Here is a 20,678-nt window from a genome sequence, read left to right on the forward strand (position 1 = left end):
CCATACAAATGGCATTTATATCTTGCTCACTTGCTTTGTGTTCTTGTCTTGTGGAATGGGCGTGTCCATCTCTCTCCCTTACTGTGGATGACTCATCTGCTTAGATTCTGGGAGCAGCCTGGCAGTCTGCAAATCACTGCACTCTGTAACCCTTTCCTCTTTGGGAGGTCTGCAAATCACTGCACTCTGTAACCCTTTTCTCTATAGGCAGTCTGCAAATCGCTGCATTCTGTAACCCTTTTCTCTATAGGCAGTCTGCACATCACTGCACTCTGTAACCCTGTCCTCTCTGGGCAGTCTGCAAATCACTGCACTCTGTAACCCTTTCTGCTCTGGTTTCATGCAGTATATGCTACACAGGGGGGAAGATTATTGGAGTTTGCCTGCAGTATTCCCAAGACATTATGGTGAGTTTATAACAATATAAAATGTGTAAATATAAAAATAGATCTTTCTTACATAGTTAGTATGGTCGAAAAAAGACATACGTCCATCAAGTTCAACCAGGGAATTGAAGGGTAGGGGTGTGGTGGGATATTGGGGGAAGGGTGGGATTTTATATTTCTGCATAAGCATTAATGTTATTTTGTTCCAGGAATGTATCTAACCCTGTTTTAAATGTATTAATCGTTCCTGCTGTGACCAGTTCCTGAGGTAGACTGTTCCATAAATTCACAGTTCTTATGGTAAAGAAGGCGTGTCGCCCCTTGAGACTAAACCTTTTCTTCTCCAGATGGAGGGAGTGACCCCTCGTCCTTTGGGGGGGGGGGGGGGGGGAGTTTAACCTGGAACAGTTTTTCTCTATATTTTTTGTATGGGCCATTTTTATACTTATACACGTTTATTATACCCCCCCTTAACCCCTTAAGGACCAAGGACGTACCGGTACGTCCTTGGTCCTGCTCTCCTGATATAACGCATCATATCACGGCGGGCCTGGCATCATAGTGAAGCCGGGACCTGCCTCTAATAGCGCGCAGCGCCGATGGCGGCGCCGCACGCTATTAACCCTTTAGCCGTGCGCTCAGAGCTGAGCCGCGCGGCTAAAAGCGAAAGCGAAAGTTGCCGGCTAGCTCAGTCGGCTGTTCAGGATAGCCGCGGCAAAATCGCGGCATCCCGAACAGCTTACAGGACCTGCCTCCTCGCTGTCCGATCGCCGAATGACTGCTCAGTGCCTGAGATCCAGGCATGAGCAGTCATGCGGCAGAATCATCGATCACTGGTTTCCTATGAGAAACCAGTGATCAATGATGAAGAACAGTGTGTGCAGTGTTATAGGTCCCTATGGGAGCTATAACACTGCAAAAAAAAAAAGTGAAATAAAAAGTGAATAAAGATCATTTAACTCCTCCCCTATTAAAAGTTTGAATCACCCCCCTTTTCCAATAAAAAAAAAAAACACAGTGTAAATAAAAATAAACATATATGGTATCACCGCGTGCGGAAATGTCCGAATTATAAAAATATATCATTAATTAAAGCGCTCGGTCAATGGCGTGCGCGCAAAAAAAATCCAAAGTACAAAATAGTGCATTTTTGGTCACTTTTTATATCATTTAAAAATGAATAAAAAGAAGTCCTATCAATGCAAAATGGTACCGTTAAAAACTTCAGATCACGGCGCAAAAAATGAGCCCTCATACCACCCCATACAAGGAAAAATAAAAAAGTTATAGGGGTCAGAAGATGACAATTTTAAACGTATTAATTTTCCTGCATGTAGTTATGATTTTTTCAAGAAGTCCGACAAAATCAAACCTATATAAGTAGGGTATCATTTTAATCATATGGACCTACAGAATAAAGATAAGGTGTCATTTTTACCGAAAAATGTACTACGTAGAAACGGAAGCCCCCAAAAGTTACAAAACAGCGTTTTTTTTTTTTTCAATTTTGTCGCACAAAGTTTTTTTTCTCCGTTTCACTGTAGATTTTTAGGCAAAATGACTGACGTCATTACAAAGTAGAATTGGTGGCGCAAAAAATAAGCCATCATATGGATTTTTAGGTACAAAATTGAAAGAGTTTTGATTTTTTAAAGGCAAGGAGTTAAGGGGTTAAACGTCTCTTCTCAAGGCTAAACAATTGTAACTCCTTTAATCGCTCCTCATAACTAAGATGTTCCATGCCCCATATTAGTTTAGTCGCACATCTCTGCACCCTTTCCAGCTCCACAGTGTCCCTTTTATGGACAGGTGCCCAAAACTGAACAGCATATTCCAGGTGAGGCCGTACCAATGCTTTATAAAGGGGGAGTATTATGTCCCTGTCCCTTGAGTCCATACCTCTTTTGATACATGACAATATCCTGCCGGCTTTGGAAGCAGCAGCCTGACATTGCATGCTATTCTGTAGTCTGTGATCTACAAGTACACCCAGATCCTTCTCTACCAGTGACTCTGCCAGTTTAATACCCCCTAAGACATACGACGCATGCAGGTTATTAGTACCCAGATGCATAACTTCACATTTATCCACATTGAACCTCATTTGCCAAGTGGATGCCCAGACACTTAGTCTATCCAAGTCATCTTGTAACCTATACACATCCTCTATAGACTGTACCGTGCTACAAAGCTTGGTGTCATCTGCAAAGATAGAAACAGAGCTGTTAATACCATCCTCTATATCACTGATAAATAAATTGAACAACAGCGGGCCCAGTACTGAACCTTGGGGTACACCACTAATAACCGGGGACCAATCAGAGTACGAATCATTGACCACCACTCTCTGGGTACGATCCATGAGCCAGTGTTCAATCCAGTTACAAACTAAAGTTTCCAAGCCCAAAGACCTTAACTTACCTGTCAGACGTCTATGAGGGACAGTATCACATGCTTTAGCAAAATCCAGAAACACTGTATCCACAGCCATTCCTCTGCCAAGGCTTCTACTCACCTCTTCATAAAAGCAAATTAGATTGGTTTGACAACTTCTATCCTTAGTAAACCCATGCTGGTTATCACTTATAATATTATTATCCCCTATGTATTCCTGTATGTACTGTATGTAGTCCCTTATAAGTCCTTCAAACAATTTACCCACAATGCACGTTAAACTTACCAGTCTATAATTTCCTGGGGAAGACCTAGAGCCCTTCTTCTAAATTAGTGCAAGGATTTTAATGATAAAAGCACAGTAGTTTTCATACATAAATTTTCTATCTGTTCTTAGAAAAGCTGAGTGCTAATGAACATAGCTGTCACTATGTGTGTCAGCCAGCTTTCACAGACTCCTGAATGTCTGATCAGCTTTTTAGTCATTCAGGAGTTAGAGAAAGTTTTGGCTGTTCAAGCATGCTGGGAGTTGTAGTTTTGCAACAGCTGGAGCTGCAGTGTGTGTAAAGAACTTTATTAGAGCAGTGTTGCCTTTAGCTGCTGCAAAACTACAACTTCCAGCATGACCACACATCCTTTGTCTGTAGTTTTGCAAGAGCTGGAGGTACACAGCTGGAGAAAACACAGCTCTAACACAGAGTTTTACAAAGATTGTACCCCCAGCTGTTACAAAACTACAACAGTTTAGGAACAGCTGAAGGCTGTAGTAGTGTAGCAGTGATCTCATATACTGTATACCGGCATGCTTTACGGCCAGTATTCAGTATGCTGCAAAATACAGAGTAGTCTGTCTGCATAAAGATACATGACCCCTAGTGGCAGCTATTTTCATTTTTTATTTTTTAATAAAATTGATATTTTTTTAAATAAATGTATATTTAAAAAAGTAATCTTATCAGTAGTACTACAAAGTATAAAACGTTTTTCATACGGACAGGGCCTCTTTAAGTCAGTGACCCCTTGTTGGACTCCTGTTCTCCAGCACTATAACCCAGTGTATTGGGTTTAGTGTGGGTAAACAGGCTGACAGTTTTCTTTAAGTTAAAGACTTAAAAGAAAACAAAACCAAATAATGAGACATATGTGTAGTTATGTGCTAATACATGCCTTTGCTATGTTTGTGAGTAAAACCATACAGTTATCTCTTGTCCTTTTACAACAACTAAATTGTGATGACTAAGTATCTCCAAAACAGCAGTCTTCTGGGTTTTCTAAAGCAAAGCTCATAATCCTGCTAGAAAGATAAAAAGATCCACCATCATTGAATACTAAAGGAGTGTACTTTTTCTTAAACAATGTTTAGGTAGGTGGTGCATGCCAAATGACACTTTGACCGATATTTACTTATGCAGCCCCATACATAGCAAGCTGCAATGTACTATGTTCTGAAAGTGTTCTATCATAGACAGTGTTAGTTTTTCTGTGGACAAGATTTTAAGGCGTTCAACTATACATGGCACATAACTAAAAGACTGATGTTTTGGAGATCCTTAGTCATCACAATTTAGTTGTTGACAAAGGACAAGAGATAACTGATATAGGAAACATGACAAAGAGTTTAGGATAATGACTCAACCTCCAGATCTCATTCCAATGGAGCATTTGTAGGATGTGCTGGAAAAAAAAATCAGATTCATGGAGGCCCTACCTTGCAACTTATAGGACCTAAATAATCTGTTGCCAATATCATTTTTCAGATATCAGATACAACAGGACACCTTAGGAGGTCTTGATGGGTAAAAGCTGTTTTGGCATCACAGTGAAGACCTGTACAATGTAAGTCTTGTGGTTTAATTGTCATGGGTGATCATTGTATAACATGTATACATGACAGTGCATTTGATTTAAATACTAATACATTTCCATAGCTCAGTTATTCAGTCAATAGATCATATTTTTTTTATCACTCTCACATCATTTTCTCGTGGTTGTCAAACTAAAGAGAATCTATAGGATGAAATGACATGTCAAAATCGCTATTCAGACCTTGGCAACATTATATTATTAAAAGACTATTGGAGACTGAAACCATTTTCTGAACATTGTGGAGGAAATTAATGGTATGAGAGTTCTTCTAAGATAATGGGATATTTGTATAGGGTCAAAGGAATCTTACACAAGGTAGACTTACAAATAAATGGGCACTGTCAGATTCAAAAACTTTTTATATGTTGGGCATCTTGGCAAAACATTATCATTTCTAATATACTTCTTAGGAAAATCATAGCTTCATCATAAAATACCACTAGGGATCTCCATACCATCCAGAAAATAATCCTGTCCGACTGCAGCATCATCTTTGTCCAAGCTGAAGCACAGACATGGATTAGGTCCAGTAAGTGAGGGTGCGACTAGCACTCCTCTATGCTAACTCTTATCCTATCAGACTGCAGCATGAAAAGAGAGAGGATGGGGTCACAGAGCAGCCTGTGGTGATTGGTTGAAGATACCAAGCACAGCACAGCAGACTCAGGGAGGAAGGTTAGTCATGCAGAGTGAGGGAACTAGACAGGCACAGGATGAAAAATCAAGAGCTCTAGACCATATCTGGAATACTGTTCTGTTCTGAAGACCTCACCTACTAAGAGAAATTGATTAAAAAAACACAAACTTATCAGCAAAGACTTGAAGGACAATGAAAGAATTTATTCTGTATAGTCTTAAAGGGGTACTCCGCCCCTAGTCATCTTATCCCCTATCCAAAGGACATGGGATAAGATGTCTGATCTCCCTGCAGCAGCTGGTGTTAGTTTAGAACACTGGCTGTGGCTCCGGAGGCTTGTGACATCATGGTCATGCCCCTCGTGATGTCACGCTACACCCTCTCAATGCAACTCTATGGGAGGGGCGTGGCGGCCCCCATCCCATAGACTTGCATTGAGAGAGAGGGCGTGACATCATGAGAGGGGAGTGGCCTTGATGTCAGCGCCACATCGCTAGTCATCATGCATGGAGCGAAGTTTGCTCCGTGCACTGGATGACTAAGGTGCTGCAGCAGAGATCGCGAAGGGTCCCAGCGGCGGGACCCACAGGATCTGACATCTTATCCCCTATCTTTTGGATAGGGGATAAGATGTCTAGGGGTGGAGTACCCCTTTATGGAAAGAACAGAAAGGAGGGACATGACCAAAAACTTTAAACATGTTAAAGGAGGAAATAAGGTTTAAGAGGGAAGTGTCTTTAATACAAGAATAAGGGGGCACAATCTGAGATTAGTTGGTGGGGAGGATCAGAAGCAATATGAGAAAATATTATTTTATATAAAAAGTACCTGTCACGCTAATGCAGCAGCAGGATACGTGTAAACTGGGCAGTATTCTTGTAGCCCAAGACATGGCCTGATATGATGTGATCAGTCTTTGGGACTTCTGGCATTTCATCTCTTGATCACGTCATGTTGAGTCAAGTCTTGGGCTACAGGAATTATGGCCAGTTTACGCATATCCTGCTACCTGATCAACGTGACAGGTACCTATAAAGTAGTAGATGCTTTGAACAAACTTCCAAAAAATGGGTATATCCACAGTTATTGAATTTAAACCTGCCTGGAAGAAACTTAAATCTATTGTTAGATAAAAATAAAAAGGAAATAATATAGGAATAGACTGGATGGACCAGGTGGTCTTTTTCTACCATCAGTCTTCTATGGTTCTATTTATTTTGTTTGTTTTCTCACTATATACCTTATTTTTCGCCCTATAGTACGCACCGGCGTATAAGACGCACCCAATTTATAGGTGCAAAATCTAAAAAAATAAAGATTCTGAACCCAACAGTGGTCTTCAACCTGCAGACCTCCAGATGTTGCAAAACTACAACTCCCAGCATGCCCGGACAGCCGTTGGCTGTCCGGGCATGCTGGGAGTTGTAGTTTTGCAACATCTGGAGGTCCGCAGGTTGAAGACCACTGGTATAGGAGGTAGTACTCACGTGTCCCCGCCGCTCCAGACCTGTCACCGCTGCCCTGGATGTTTCTCCATCGCTGTCGCTGTGTCCCCGTGGTGTCCTCGACGCTCCGGACTACTTCTTCCCCGGGATCCACGCTCTCCGTCGCCGTCATCATGTCGCCGTCATCACGCCGCTACGCACGCCGCTCCTATTGGATGACGGCTTGCGCGACGACGTGATGAGGTCGAAGGAGAGCGCAGGGGATCCCGCGATCGGTGATGTCCTGTATTAGCGGCGGGGGAAGAAAAAGTGCGTCTTATACGGGGAAAAATACGGTACATGCTTTTGGTTGTAGATTTTTCAGCCACTTTGTCCAATGGATGCTTAAATCCAATAGGAGAAGTGACTAAGACTTTTAGACTTTTAGTCTTCTATGTTATACTGAATATTTTTTTTTTACAAAATTATACATCAATCTACTCAGTTCCTCGTGCTCTATAGCATGCTTCAAACACCATGTTCAATGAGAAAGATTCCCTTTAAAACTGACTTTGGATTGGCTGACTGATTAATTGATTCTGAAGACTATGTAACAACATTTCATCAAAGGTTCATTAGGATATTACAGTCATATGTACAATTATTTTTCTTAAATAAATTTGAGAAAGCATGTATATAGTAAGTTATATCAAGACTACATACAGTGATATAATATAGTATAGAAAATGTTCTGTTTTATCAATTGATTCGTCCACTGCTTCTGTGGGATTCGAACTTATACTTAAGAACTTTTCCGAGTCACACAACGTTAGCCTTGATCTTTATTTCCAAGATTTAATATAGTGCTGCATCCAACTCTATTACGTGAGTTGGAAAACTGTCAAATAATCCCCACCTACTCTGGTATAGCAGAAGGAGATTATCAGGTAGCTACCCAATTATTGCAAAATACCAAGGCTTTAAAAGTCAGGGTGGAAGGGTTAAAGGTGTGAGAAGCTGAAAGCTAGTCTCCCTGGGAGTCGTGCCAGTGGGACATTAAGGGAAATCAATCCTGCTTCGACACAGAGTACCTTAGCAACACATTCAATGCAGTTGATGACACAATGCTTCTGCTCATCTCCCTCCCTCTCACTACTGAAAGCAGTTATCCAATAATTATAGACAGCTATATTTATGCCACTCTGCATGATATAGATTACCATTTCCTGTCTGCTATAACGTCTTTTGTATTATTATTTTTTAGAAAATTATTTTTATTGCATCTTAGAATTGCAGACTATGTTATAGAATGTGCAGATCAATATATACATATATATATATATATATATATATATATATATATATATATATATATATAAAGAAATATCAATACGTTTTCCCAGTGCTTAAGAAAAATGTTTCAGTATATTACAAGTATATGTATAGTGTTTGACGCAAAGTCGAACAGTATTTGTAAGAAGGGCCCTTTTAACATGAATAGTGATAACATAAACAAAAATAACTAACAGTGATGAATTCTATTCTTCCATGTAGGTGTACAGCAAGGATTAGTATATCATTTAAATGGGTCTATTCTTCACCACGAATAAAAGAATGTGGGGGGTATGCATGAAAAGTGGAGGAGGTGAATGTCTTTTTACTCCATTAATTCTCGTGTTGGAAACAGTGTCCCTGCATCAAATTTATTACACGGCGCAGGGCATGTGATAAATCTGGTGCTGATCACATTTCTCTGCGACTTTTTGTGCGACTTTTTAATAATGCTGTCCACAGTCCGTTTGTAAGCCAACTGAAGACTGGTGTAGAATTGCCCATATATAAGCATAGATGCACCAAAATATGCGTCAAAATGAAAAGTCGCAAATTATAAATTCCTGCACACAAAACCACTGCATAATTTCAACTGAAATCACAACTTCCAGCGTCACTTTGAAAAAAATGTTCTGTTTGGTTTGGTGCAAAACACTGAGGGGTATGTATGAAGGCTTTTACACTGTTTTTTTTTACTGTGTTTTGTCGCTATTTCCTTTATATGTTACTTTTTGTGACAAACAGTTGCGCCAAATGGTTTAGAACATTATCATTGAATTGAAGGTGTTAGTTGTGATTTCAGCTGAAATCGTGCATTGGTTTGGAATTCATTAATTGCGACTTTTCAATTTGTCGCAAATTTTGGTGCAAATACCTTCATTAAGGCATAAATCCACACCAAAAATAAAATGGCAGAGAAAATAGCTACAACAATAGAATGTTTCTGCTCAAACAGAAAGTAGAGAAAGGCCCCCGAACAATAAAAGAAGAAACCTGATTGGTTGTTAGGAGAAAATGCAACACTTTTCCCAGGCAGAGGTCTGGATGAATATCCCCCCTAATGCACAAATTAAAAACAGCAAAAAAGGCCCTGAATGTGCGAGCTTTACCTCTTTAAACCAGCCAAAGTCCCAAGGTCAGATTTAACTGCCACACAGTCAGAAAGTTCTGCCTATTGTAGGGTTGCATTTGTGCCAAAATTACAAACTTGGGTGCGACAATTGATAATTTTGGCACAACTACACTCCAAAAAAAACTACATAAAATCACACATTGCAACACCACAATTGATAGATACCCCCCCCCCCCATTGTCTCTAAAAAGCAACTGCACCAAAAATAGAGACAAACTACAGCCAAAATAATGGAGAACAAAGCTTTATACATACCCCCCTGTATCTTTAAAGGGGTACTCTGGCCCCAAGACATGTTATCCCCTATCCAAAGCATAGGGGGGTCCCACTGCTGGGGTCCTGCCGCTGGGGACCCCTGCAATCTAGCATGCAGCACCCACCTGTAAGCACTGCAGGAAGCAATGGAGGCTCTCAGTGTTATGCCTCCCGACCACGGGGACGGAGTATCGTGCCGTCACGACTCCGCCCCCTCAATGCAAGTCTATGGGAGGGGGCGTGACGTCACAAGCCTCCAGCATGGCACCAGACGCTCTAAACAAATTCTGAATGCAGCAGGGAGATCTCGGGTGGATAAGATGTCTAGGGGTGGAGTTCCTCTTTAACACCTCAAGTAGTATGCAAAAATTTATAACTGGAAGGCAGGTCTATTGTACTGTCTTAGAAAAGACACAAAAAAGTATAGCAAACAATGAAAAGAAATCCAGCTCCTTACCGTGATGCACAATGGCTCAGAGCCAGGCCCAACCAAATAGTATATAATGGAAGACAAATCCAGCAGTTAGAGGGTTCCATAATAAAACATCCTTTGACTTTATTGAGACATATGAAAATCCAATATTGCACCACATGGAGCAACAGGACAGGCCTAACATGTTTTGTCACATAGACTTATTCATAGACCAATGGTCTCCTTATTTGTAAGAAATGGAACATGGCATGCAGCCAGAATAGAAAGCAGTTAGTTGGATTTACATTTAGCAGAAGGTCAAAGTAGTATTGTTTAGGAGTATTGACATCTCTTGTAATAGTACCAAGATAGCATAGTAAGGTTGAAAAAACATATTAGTCTATCAAATTCAACTTATATTTCTAAAGTGTTCATTCAAAGGATGGCAAACTTCATATGACGACAATATACATTGTGGATGTGGTGCTGTGCCTATTAGGTAATGTGGTCTAGAGCCATGTGGCTTTAGTCTAGCAGACCTGGTGTTATGGGACTGCCAGATTTCCACCCCCCCCCCTCCCCCTTTCTGGGCACTACACTGGTTATATCAGGGACTCTCTTAAAAGAGGTGGCTATGAAGTGGTAAGTGGGCTAATACAGTTTGAGCAAAATATACACTGCATTATGTAAGTCTTAGTAAATTTTACAGAGAAACAGTAAATCACTGTGGATGTGTGGAATGTCGGTGGGATTAGTAGTACAATAGAAATAGCAACTCCAAGTAAAAAAATGTTGCTCTAGCCAGTGAAATAGTGTGCACTGTTTTAAAAAAGAACATTTCAGTAACAGATGTAAAGTTTATAATTTGGTTGAAAATACTTAGCGCACCAGGACATACATTTACGTCCTGTGTATGACCGTGAGCATCGGAGCGGTGCTATCAGCAGCCGGGGACCCGCCGGTAATGGCCAACATCTGCCATCGTGCGGATGTCCGCCATTAAACCCTCAGATGCTGTGATCAATACAGATCAAGGCATCTGCGGCAATGAGCATGTTAAAATAGATGATCGGATCACTCGCAGCGCTGCCACGGGGATCTGATCATCTGTAATGTTCAGTGCTTTGAATAGGGCATAGCACTGATCAGTATTATCGGCTATCCTATGCTCTGGTCTGCTTGATCTCAGACCAGAGCAGAAGACGCCGAGAGACGGCCGGAGGCAGGGGAGGGGACCTCCGGCCGGAGGCAGGAGAGGGGACCTCTGGCCGTCTCCCGACGTCTTCTGCCCTGGTCTGAGATCGAACAGACCAAAGCAGAACATAGCCGATAATACTGATCAGTGCTATGCCCTATTCATAGCACTGAACAGTATTAGCAATCAGCTGATTGCTATTGATAGTCCCCTATGGGGACATAAGTCTAAAAAAAAAAATTTTAAATGTAAAAATAAAAAGTAAAAAATAGTGAAAAATCCCCGCCCCCAATAAAAATGAAAATTGTACCCTTTTCCCATTTTACCCCCAAAAGCGTTAAAAAATATCAAAATATAATGTTAATGATCCTGTACGGGGAACGGCGTAAATGTAAAAAAAAAAATGTATTTAACATTTTTTTTAATAAAAAGTGATGTAAAAGTTTTATATATGCAAATGGTATCAATAAATAAAAGTGGTATCAATAAAAAGTACAGATGACGGCACAAAAAAGGAGCCCTCATACCACCCCATATACGGAAAATTGAAAAAGTTATAGGTGGTCAAAATAGGTCGATTTTATATTACTGATTTTGCACAAAAAGTTTGAGATTTTTTTTAAGCGGTACAAAAATAGAAAAGTATCTAGCCATGGGTATCATTTTCATTTTATTGACCCACAAAATTAAGAACACATGTCATTTTTACTGTAAAGTGCACAGTATGAAAACGAAACCCTCCAAAGTGGGCAAAATTGGGGTTTTAATTAAAATTTCCTCCCTATAAAAATTATTCTTTGGGTTTGCCATACATTTTTGGGTAAAATGAGAGGTTTCATTATTAAGCACAATTGGTCTTGCAAAAAACAAGCCCTTATATGGGTCTGTAAATGGAAATATAAAAAAGTTATGGATTTTAGAAGACGAGGAGGAAAAAACAAAAACACAAAAATAATGTTGGCCTGGTCCTTAAAGCGTACCCGTCAGATCCAACAAAAATTTTTTTTTTAATATATCACTTAGTACCTAATCCTTACCATATTTAGTGGGGATCAAAAGTTTGGGCACCCCAGGTAAAAATTTGTATTTATGTGCATAAAGAAGCCAAGGAAAGATGGAAAAATCTCCAAAAGGCATCAAATTACAGATTAGACATTCTTATAATAGGTCAACAAAAGTTAGATTTAATTTCCATCATTTACACTTTCAAAATAACAGAAAACAAAAAAATGGCGTCTGCAAAAATTTGGGCACCCTGCAGAGTTAATATCTTATACTGTCCCCTTTGGCAAGTGTCACAGCTTGTAAGCGCTTTTTGTAGCCTGCCAAGAGTCTTTCAATTCTTGTTTGAGGTATCTTTGCCCATTCTTCCTTACAAAAGTCTTCCAGTTCTTTGAGATTTCTGGCCTGTCTGTCATGCACTGCTCTTTTATGGTCTATCTATAGATTTTCAATTATGTTCAGGTCAGGAAATTGTGAAGGCCATGGCAAAACCTTCAGTTTACACCTCTTGATGTAATCCCTTGTGGATTTCGAGGTGTGCAATACAACCCCAAAGCATGATTGATCCACCCCCATGCTTAACATTTGGACAGAGGTTCTTTTCATTATATTCTGTTCCCCTTCTTCTCCAAACGTACCTTTGCTCATTTAGGCCAAAAAAAGTTACATTTTAACCTCATTGGTCCACAGAACTTGTTTCCAAAATGCATCAGGCTTGTCTATATGTTCATTTGCAAAGTTCAAACGCTGATTTTTGTGGTGAGGATGTAGAAGAGGTTTTCTTCTGATGACTCTTCCATGAAGACCATATTTGTACAAGTATATCTTTATAGTGGAATAGTGTACCACAACTTCAGTGTCTGCCAGATCTTTCTGGAGGGATTGTGCAGTCAAACATGGGTTTTGAATTGTTTTTCTCACAGTCCTACCAGCTGTTCTGTCTGATATTTTTCTTGGTCTTCCAGATCTTGCTTTAACTTCCACTGTTCCTGATGACTGCTATTTCTTAATTACATTCCGAACAGAGGATATTGACATCTGAAAACGTCAACTATTTTCAGTTTCAGATTTCTAGACAACTGCTTAGAAGAACCCATGGTGCTGATTGTTGGGTCAAGGTCAGATGAGTCTGGGCATTTAAATCCTTTGAGATTGACATCACCTGGTCTTCCCAGATGATGATTGAGAGCAATCCATGACACTGGCAGGTCTCAGCTTTGCAAAGTGAGCAGTGCATGCTATGAATTCTGCAGGGTTCCCAAACTTTTTTTATATATTTTTTTATTTTGAAAGTGTAAATGATGGAAATAAAATCTCACTTTTGTTGACATATTATAAGAATGTCTAATCTGTAATTTACCACACTAGTCTGAATTCCTCTCAAAGGGAGGGGGCGTGTTCTCACTGTGCAGGTCTCCGCCCCCTCCCTCAGTATGCTGTCTGCTCACATCTCCACTAGCATTAGCAAAACTACAACTCCCAGCTTGTCCTCACTGACAGTAACGAGACACAAGCTGACAGTGGGAGGATTTTTCCTCCAGCTCTGAGCCCTGCGCTCACAGCTGTCAATCAAGGAAGTGTGTCCATGACATAGGTGATGATGCATGGACACAGCAGGACTAGTATGTGTCCAAGCAGGCAGGTAGGCTACTTGTTTGACTGACTTTTTCAGTATGAAATACTGAAAATTTTCTAATGAAAGCACAAAACCTATTGATTTTACATGCTTTACAACATATCAAAAGTTTTTGTATGTGACAGTGCCAATTTAAGGTCAAAATTGACTATGTCCTTAAGGGGTTAAAGCACAAAATGGCATAGTTTCAACATCCTTGAATGGAAGTACAAACTGTAAGTACAAACTACAAACCCCCCGCAGCCATACAGTTTCGAGTACAGCACAACACTGCGCTGGAAACTATTCCTGTGGAGATTAGGACACTGCAGCCCCTGTGCCCGCGGCTATACAGACCCAAGCACAGCTGATGCTGAGCAGTAGATATACGTAGTATATCTACTGCCCAGCAAGAATACACAATAAACAGTGATGCTTATACAGCGCTGCATTACTGTAACTTCTTGTTAGGCTGTGTGCTATGCACAAGTAGAGTTAACTCATGAAGAGTATATGCGAGATAGTGGGGGTCCCCAGCGGCGGGACCCCCACCATCAGACATCTTATCCACTATCCTTTGGATAGGAGATAAATGTCTTAGGGCCGGAGTATCCCTTTAAAGAGTGGTAGAGACTTCGAACAAACTATATTTCAAACTATATTTTAAGATAAAAATAACAAATAAGAGATGGCAGACTTAATGGATCATTAGGTATTCATCTGCCGACAATATTCTATTTTGCTATGATCTGTCTCCTAAACTCTGTTATTTCTAAATATTCCTCTAAACGTCTTCTTTCCAATTCAAAAAAACATTTGCTTTTGTGCAATGCAATGTCCATGACACATGATGACCCCATATCTCCTATTTCTGATAGGTACAAACCAGTCATATCTAATTCCTTTGTAATTGCCCATATGTTATATGACTTATGAAAGGATGCTGGTCAGTATCATTTACTTTAAAGGGATGGGGTTTTATGTCATAATTGCCATGTAAAAGCAGAATGTGGCATTGGACATAGTTAGTAAAGTGCCCTCCTGATGTGCTGACCCAAGAGGAAGAATCATCTTTTCAACCTACCTCGATCCTGAAGTGTATAAAAATAATGGCGCACTTACGCTATGGGGACAAAAGTTGGCAACGGAAACCAAATGGATTTGTGTATGTTTTCTGTCCATGGCCCTCAGAGCAGACAGAAGACTTTACCTATCACAAGTATTAGACTTAAATGGGTTATCCACCATAAGGGGATTTTAGTATGTACCTGCCAGACAGTAATGGACATGCTTAGGAAGGATCTGCACTTGTCTTGGGGCTAAATGGCTATATTGAGTGATTACTATAATACTGTGGCTAGCTTTTTGTGAACTGGTATTTCCTGTTTGACTTTTCTTCTTTGCCTACAAATTCCAGAATTCCATATTCCTTTCTCCCACACATCAGCCACCCCACCCATTGAAACATAAATGAGCTGCATCCATTCAAAAGACCTGTGGTTTTCAATCAGGGGGCCTACAGCTGTTGCATTAGTTGTAGATTGATTTCTCTCCCACCAACCGATCGCTCCACTCATTGAAGCAGAAAGGCTCCTTGTCATCAGCTGACTAGTGAAGTCTCGGCCGCATTGCAACCTGGGAAAAATCTCAGACTACAGTCATTTTGAATGCTGTTAAATATAAATATTGGGTTAAAAATCAAATAAGAATTTTGAGAAAACCATCACACACAGGTATAGACACTATATTATGAACTACACTAACTTTACAGCCCCTGTAGCATAGTCTGGAATACCCCTTTAACCTTTTAAGGACCAAGGGCGTACAGGTACACCTTTTCTCTGTGGTACTTAAGGACCAAGGGAGTACCTGTACGCCCGTGGGAATTTCGGTCCCCGCCGCACACCGGGCGGGGACCAGACCAGGGTGCCTGCTGATAGCTAACATGATCATCAGACCCCCCTATGTCGGCGATCACTGCAAATCACCAGGGAATTCCCACCAGCAATTCGCGCCAATTCCGGGTCATACGAGTCTATGGTGACCCGGTGACCCAGAACATAAGGGTGATCGAGGTTGTCCAAGACACCCACGATCCCCCTTAAGGGATAGGAGTGAGGTGGCAGGGGTGCCACCCCTCCTTTCCCTGCTATTGGTTGTCTAGAAGCGACGACCAATAGCAGATCGGGGGCGGGGGGGTTAACTTTCGGTTTCCCCGTTCTACCCACCCACAATAGGCGGGAAAGAACGGGGAAACCGAGGAGAACCAAGGAGTCCACTTTCCCATCAGTGGCAGCAGCAGGTGGCGATCGGCGGCGTTGGTCGGCGACAGAAGAGGATGTGGTTGTGGCTCCCTGGATCCTACGGAAGCCGGTGAGTTGCCTAGCAACATCTGGAGGGCTACAGTTTGAGACCACTATACAGTGGTCTATAAACTGTAGCCCTCCAGATGTTGCAAAACTACAACTCCCAGCATGACCACACAGCAGTTTGCTGTCTGGGCATGTTGGGATTTCTAGTTTTGCAACATCTGGAGGGCCACAGTTTGGAGATCACTGTGCAGTGGTCTCTAAACTGTAGCCCTCCAGATGTTGCAAAACTGCAAATCCCAGCATGCCCAAACAACAAACAGCTGGGAATTGTAGTTGCGTACCTCCAGCTGTTGCATAACTACATCTCCCAGCATGCCCTTCGGCGATTAGTACATGCTGGGAGTTGTAGTTTTGCAACAGCTGGAGGCACACTGGTTGGAAAACACTGAGTTAGGTAACAAAACCTAACTGAAGGTTTTCCAACCAGTGTGCCTCCAGCTGTTGCAAAAGTACATCTCCCAGCATGCATGGTCTGTCAGTACATGCTGGGAGTTGTAGTTTTGAAAAAGCTGGAGGTTTGCCCTCCCCCATGTGAATGTACAGGGTACATTCACATGGGCAGGTTTACAGTAAGTTTCGTGCTTCAAGTATCAGCTGCGGCAAACTCCTAGCGGGAAACTCACTGTAAACCTCCATGTGAACGTACCCTAAAAACACTACACTACACAAACACATAATAAAGGGTAAAACACTACATATACACCGCCTTACACTGTCCCCCACAATAATAATGAAAAACGTTTTGTATGGCAGTGTTTCCAAAACGGCGCCTCCAGCTGTCGCAAAACAACAACTCTCAGCATTTTCTGAAAGCCACTGACTGTCCAGGCATGCTGGGAGTTTACCAACAGCTGGAGGCACCCTGTTTGGGAATCACTGGCGTAGAATACTCCTATGTCCATCCCTATGCAAACTCTAATTTAGTCCTCAAATGCACATGGCGTTTTCTCACTTCGGAGCCCTGTCGTATTTCAAGGAAACAGTTTAGGGCCACATATGGGGTATTTCCGTACTCGGGAGAAATTGTACTACACATTTTGGGGAGGCTTTTCTCCTTTTACCCCTTATGAAAAGGAAAAGTTGGGGGCTGTTAGTGTAAAAAAAAAAAAATTTTACACTAACATGCTGGTGTTTCCTCATACTTTTTATTTTCACAAGAGGTAAAAGGAAAAAAAATTGTAACGCAATTTCTCCTGAGTACAGAAATACCCCATATGTGGGCATAAAATGCTCTGTGGACGCACATCAAGGCTCAGGAGTGAGAGCGTACTATGTACATTTTAGGCCTAATCTGGTGATTTGCACAGGGGTAGCTGATTTTACAGCGGTTCTGACATAAACGCAAAAAAATAAATACCCATATGTGAACCAATTTTGAAGCCTGAACACCCCACAGGTGTTTGACGAATTGTCATTAAAGTCGGAAGGGAAAATGAAAAAAAAAAATCACTAAAATGCTGGTGTTACCCTAAATCCTCTTCTGAGCATTGTAGTTCACCCCCAGAGCACTTGATATCCACACATGGAGCATTTTATGTCCTAACACAGGGTATTTCCATACTCAGAAGAGATGGGGTTACAAATTTTGAGGGGCATTTTCTCCCATTACCCTTTGTAAAAATTGTAAATTTAGGAAAAAAAACTGCACAAATTTTAGTGCAAATTTTGTTTTTTCATTTACACATCCGACTTTAACGAAAAGTCGTCAAACACCTCTGGGGTGTTAAGGCTCACTGGACCCCTTGTTACGTGCCTTGAGGGGTGTATTGTCCAAAATGGTATGCCATGTGGGAGTGTTTATGCTGTTCTGGCACCACAGGGGCTTCCTAAATGTGACATGCCCCCCAAAAACTGTTTCAGAAAAAAAGACTCTCCAAAATCCCATTGTCCCTCCTTCCCTTCTAAGCCCTCTACTGTGCCCGCCGAACACTTGACATACACATATGAGGTATTTCCGTACTCAAGAGAAATTGTGTTACACATTTCGAGAGGATTTTTCTCCTTTTACCCCTTGTAAAAATAAAAAAACTGGTTCTACAAGAACATGGGAGTGTAAAAAATGAAGATTTTGAATTTTCTCCTTCCCTTTGCTGCTATTCCTTTGAAACGCCTAAAGGGTTAATACACTTACTGAATGTCATTTGAATGTCATTTTGAATGTACATTTTTATAATGGGGTCATTTGTGGGGTATTTCTAATAAGAAAGCCCTTCAAATCCCCTTCAAACCTGAACTGGTCCATGAAAAATTCCAATTTTGAAAATCTTGTGAAAAATTGGAAAATTGCTGCAGAACTTTGAAGCCCTCTGATGTCTTCCAAAAGTAAAAACATGTCAACTTTATAATGCAAACATGAAGTGGACATATTTTATTTGTGAATCAAAATATAATTTATTTAGAATGTCTATTTTCCTTAAAAGAGCTTCAAAGTTAGAAAAATGTGAAATTCTCAATTATTTCATAAAATTTTTGCATTTTTCACCAATAAATGATGCAAGTATTGACAAAACTTTACCACTAACATAAAGTAGAATATGTCACGAAGAAAATATCTTGGAATCAGAATGAAAGGTAAAAGCATCCCAGAGTTATTAATGCTTAAAGTGACAGTGGTCAGATGTGCAAAAAACGCTCTGGTTTCTCCTTTTAGTTAATACAATTATTTCAGCAAAATGTAATTTTTGTAAAAAAGCACTGTACTTTCATATATTAACATCTAAAACTTTAATAGTTTTGCCCTGTTGCCTTAAAGAGCCTTCTTCAATAAGTAATCTGTAGTCAGTACAAGTGAGAATGTTATGATTGTGGTGTTTTATGTGTGTAATGTTGGGATGTATCATCCAAATTTGAAAGGTGGAGGTAGCGTTGGTATTTCTTGGTGTTTGGACTCTTTTTGGTACCTGTTGTGTGCATTTGTTGCCTGAGTGAGGTACAAGTGTACAACTTGGCAGAAAGGGACCTTATGTGACACAGGTGTGGACCGTAAAACCATTAAATGCCAAGAAAGCCACACAAAGCTATTGTACAGGCTTCACATATTAAAATGTGTAGTATGAATCAAACTTAAAGGTAATTCATGGAAACCAAAAAAGCATAAACCATAAAGTTTTTTTTATGTAACCCTCATTTTAGAGGGGTACTCCACACCCCTAGACATCTTATCCCCTATCCAAAGGATAGGGGATAAGATGTCAGATCACCGGGGTCTCGCTGCTGGGGACCCCCGGGATCTCTGCTGCTGCACCCACCTGTACGGCTTCCACCTCACACCGGCAACGCTGGAGGCTTCGGATGCCATGCACAATGGCGGACGAGCGTGACATCACGACTCCGCCCCATGTGATGTCATGCCCCGCCCCCTCAATGCAAGTCTATGGGAGGGGGCGTGACGGACCTCCCATAGACTTGCATTGAGGGGGCAGGGCGTGACATCACATGGGGCAGATCCATGACGTCAAGCTCGTCCGCCATTGTGGTCGGGATCCGAAGCCTCTAGCATTGCCGGTGTGAGGTGGAAGCCGTACAGGTGGGTGCAGCAGCCGAGATCCCGGGTGTCCCCAGCAGTGGGACCCCGGCGATCTGACATCTTATCCCCTATCCTTTGGATAAGGGGATAATATGTCAAGGGGTGCGGAGTACCCCTTTAATAAGGTGATGGGTTTTCTGTGTTTTACAAACTGATAGCCTATTGTTAGCAGCAGTGCTTAATGTTGAGTTTGTTGTTGAATCTTATTTTCATAAGGTCATAGATTATCCAGGATTTTCAAAATTTACATCCTTAGTGGATATATTTTGTATTGCAGTTTTGTCCTGAGTGAGTGTCAAAGCCGCGTCCATACAGCTGATTGGCAAAGAAGCAAGCGTTGGATTACTATTGACCTAATATTGATGTCCCAGGCCATGCATAAGCCATATATTTTAACCCATTAAGGACTCAGCCTATTTGGGCCTTAAAGGGGTACTCCGCCCCTAGACATCTTATCCCCTATCCAAAGGATAGGGGATAAGATGTCAGATCGCTGGGGTCCCGCTGCTGGGGACCCCCGGGATCTCCGCTGCGGCACCGCGCTATCATTACTGCACAGAGCGAGTTCGCTCTGTGGGTAATGATGGCAATACAGGGGCTGGAGCATCGTTACATCACGGCTCCGCCCCTTGTGACATCACGGCCTGCCCCTCAATACAAGTCTATGGGAGGGGGCGTGGCGGTGGGCACGCCCCCTGCCATAGACTTGCATTAAGGGGGCGGGTCAGGATGTCACGAGGGGCAGAGCCATGACGTCACGCTGCTCCGTCCCCGGTATCGCCCGTCATTACGCACAGAGCGAACTTGCTCTGTGCAGTAATGATAGTGGGGTGCCGCAGCGGCGATCCCGGGGATCCCCAGCAACGGGACTTCGGCGATCTGACATCTTATCCCCTATCCTTTGAATAGGGGATAAGATGTCTAGGGGCGGAGTACCCCTTTAAGGACTCAGTTGTCCTTTGTAATGACATCACTCATTTTACCATGAAATTTATAACGTAAGCAAAAAAATACTACTTATGTGGGGAAATTGATAAGAAAACCGCAATTTTACACATTTTGGAAGGTTTTGTTTTCATGCTGTACACTTTAAGGTAAAATAGACATGTTTTCTTTATTCTGTGGGTCAA

General features: G+C 41.5%; 1 long non-coding RNA gene across 1 annotated transcript; it reads left to right on the top strand.

Annotated features, from left to right (window-relative positions):
- The first annotated feature begins 343 nt into the window (after window positions 1–343).
- Window positions 344–19,987, top strand: LOC130362186 (uncharacterized). Its single transcript, XR_008891310.1, has 3 exons — window positions 344–407; window positions 4,538–4,616; window positions 19,826–19,987. It is a non-coding gene; the product is annotated as an uncharacterized LOC130362186 (long non-coding RNA).
- Window positions 19,988–20,678: the final 691 nt, after the last annotated feature.

Source organism: Hyla sarda, chromosome 1, assembly GCF_029499605.1.
Source record: "Hyla sarda isolate aHylSar1 chromosome 1, aHylSar1.hap1, whole genome shotgun sequence".
Lineage (NCBI taxonomy): Eukaryota > Metazoa > Chordata > Amphibia > Anura > Hylidae > Hyla > Hyla sarda.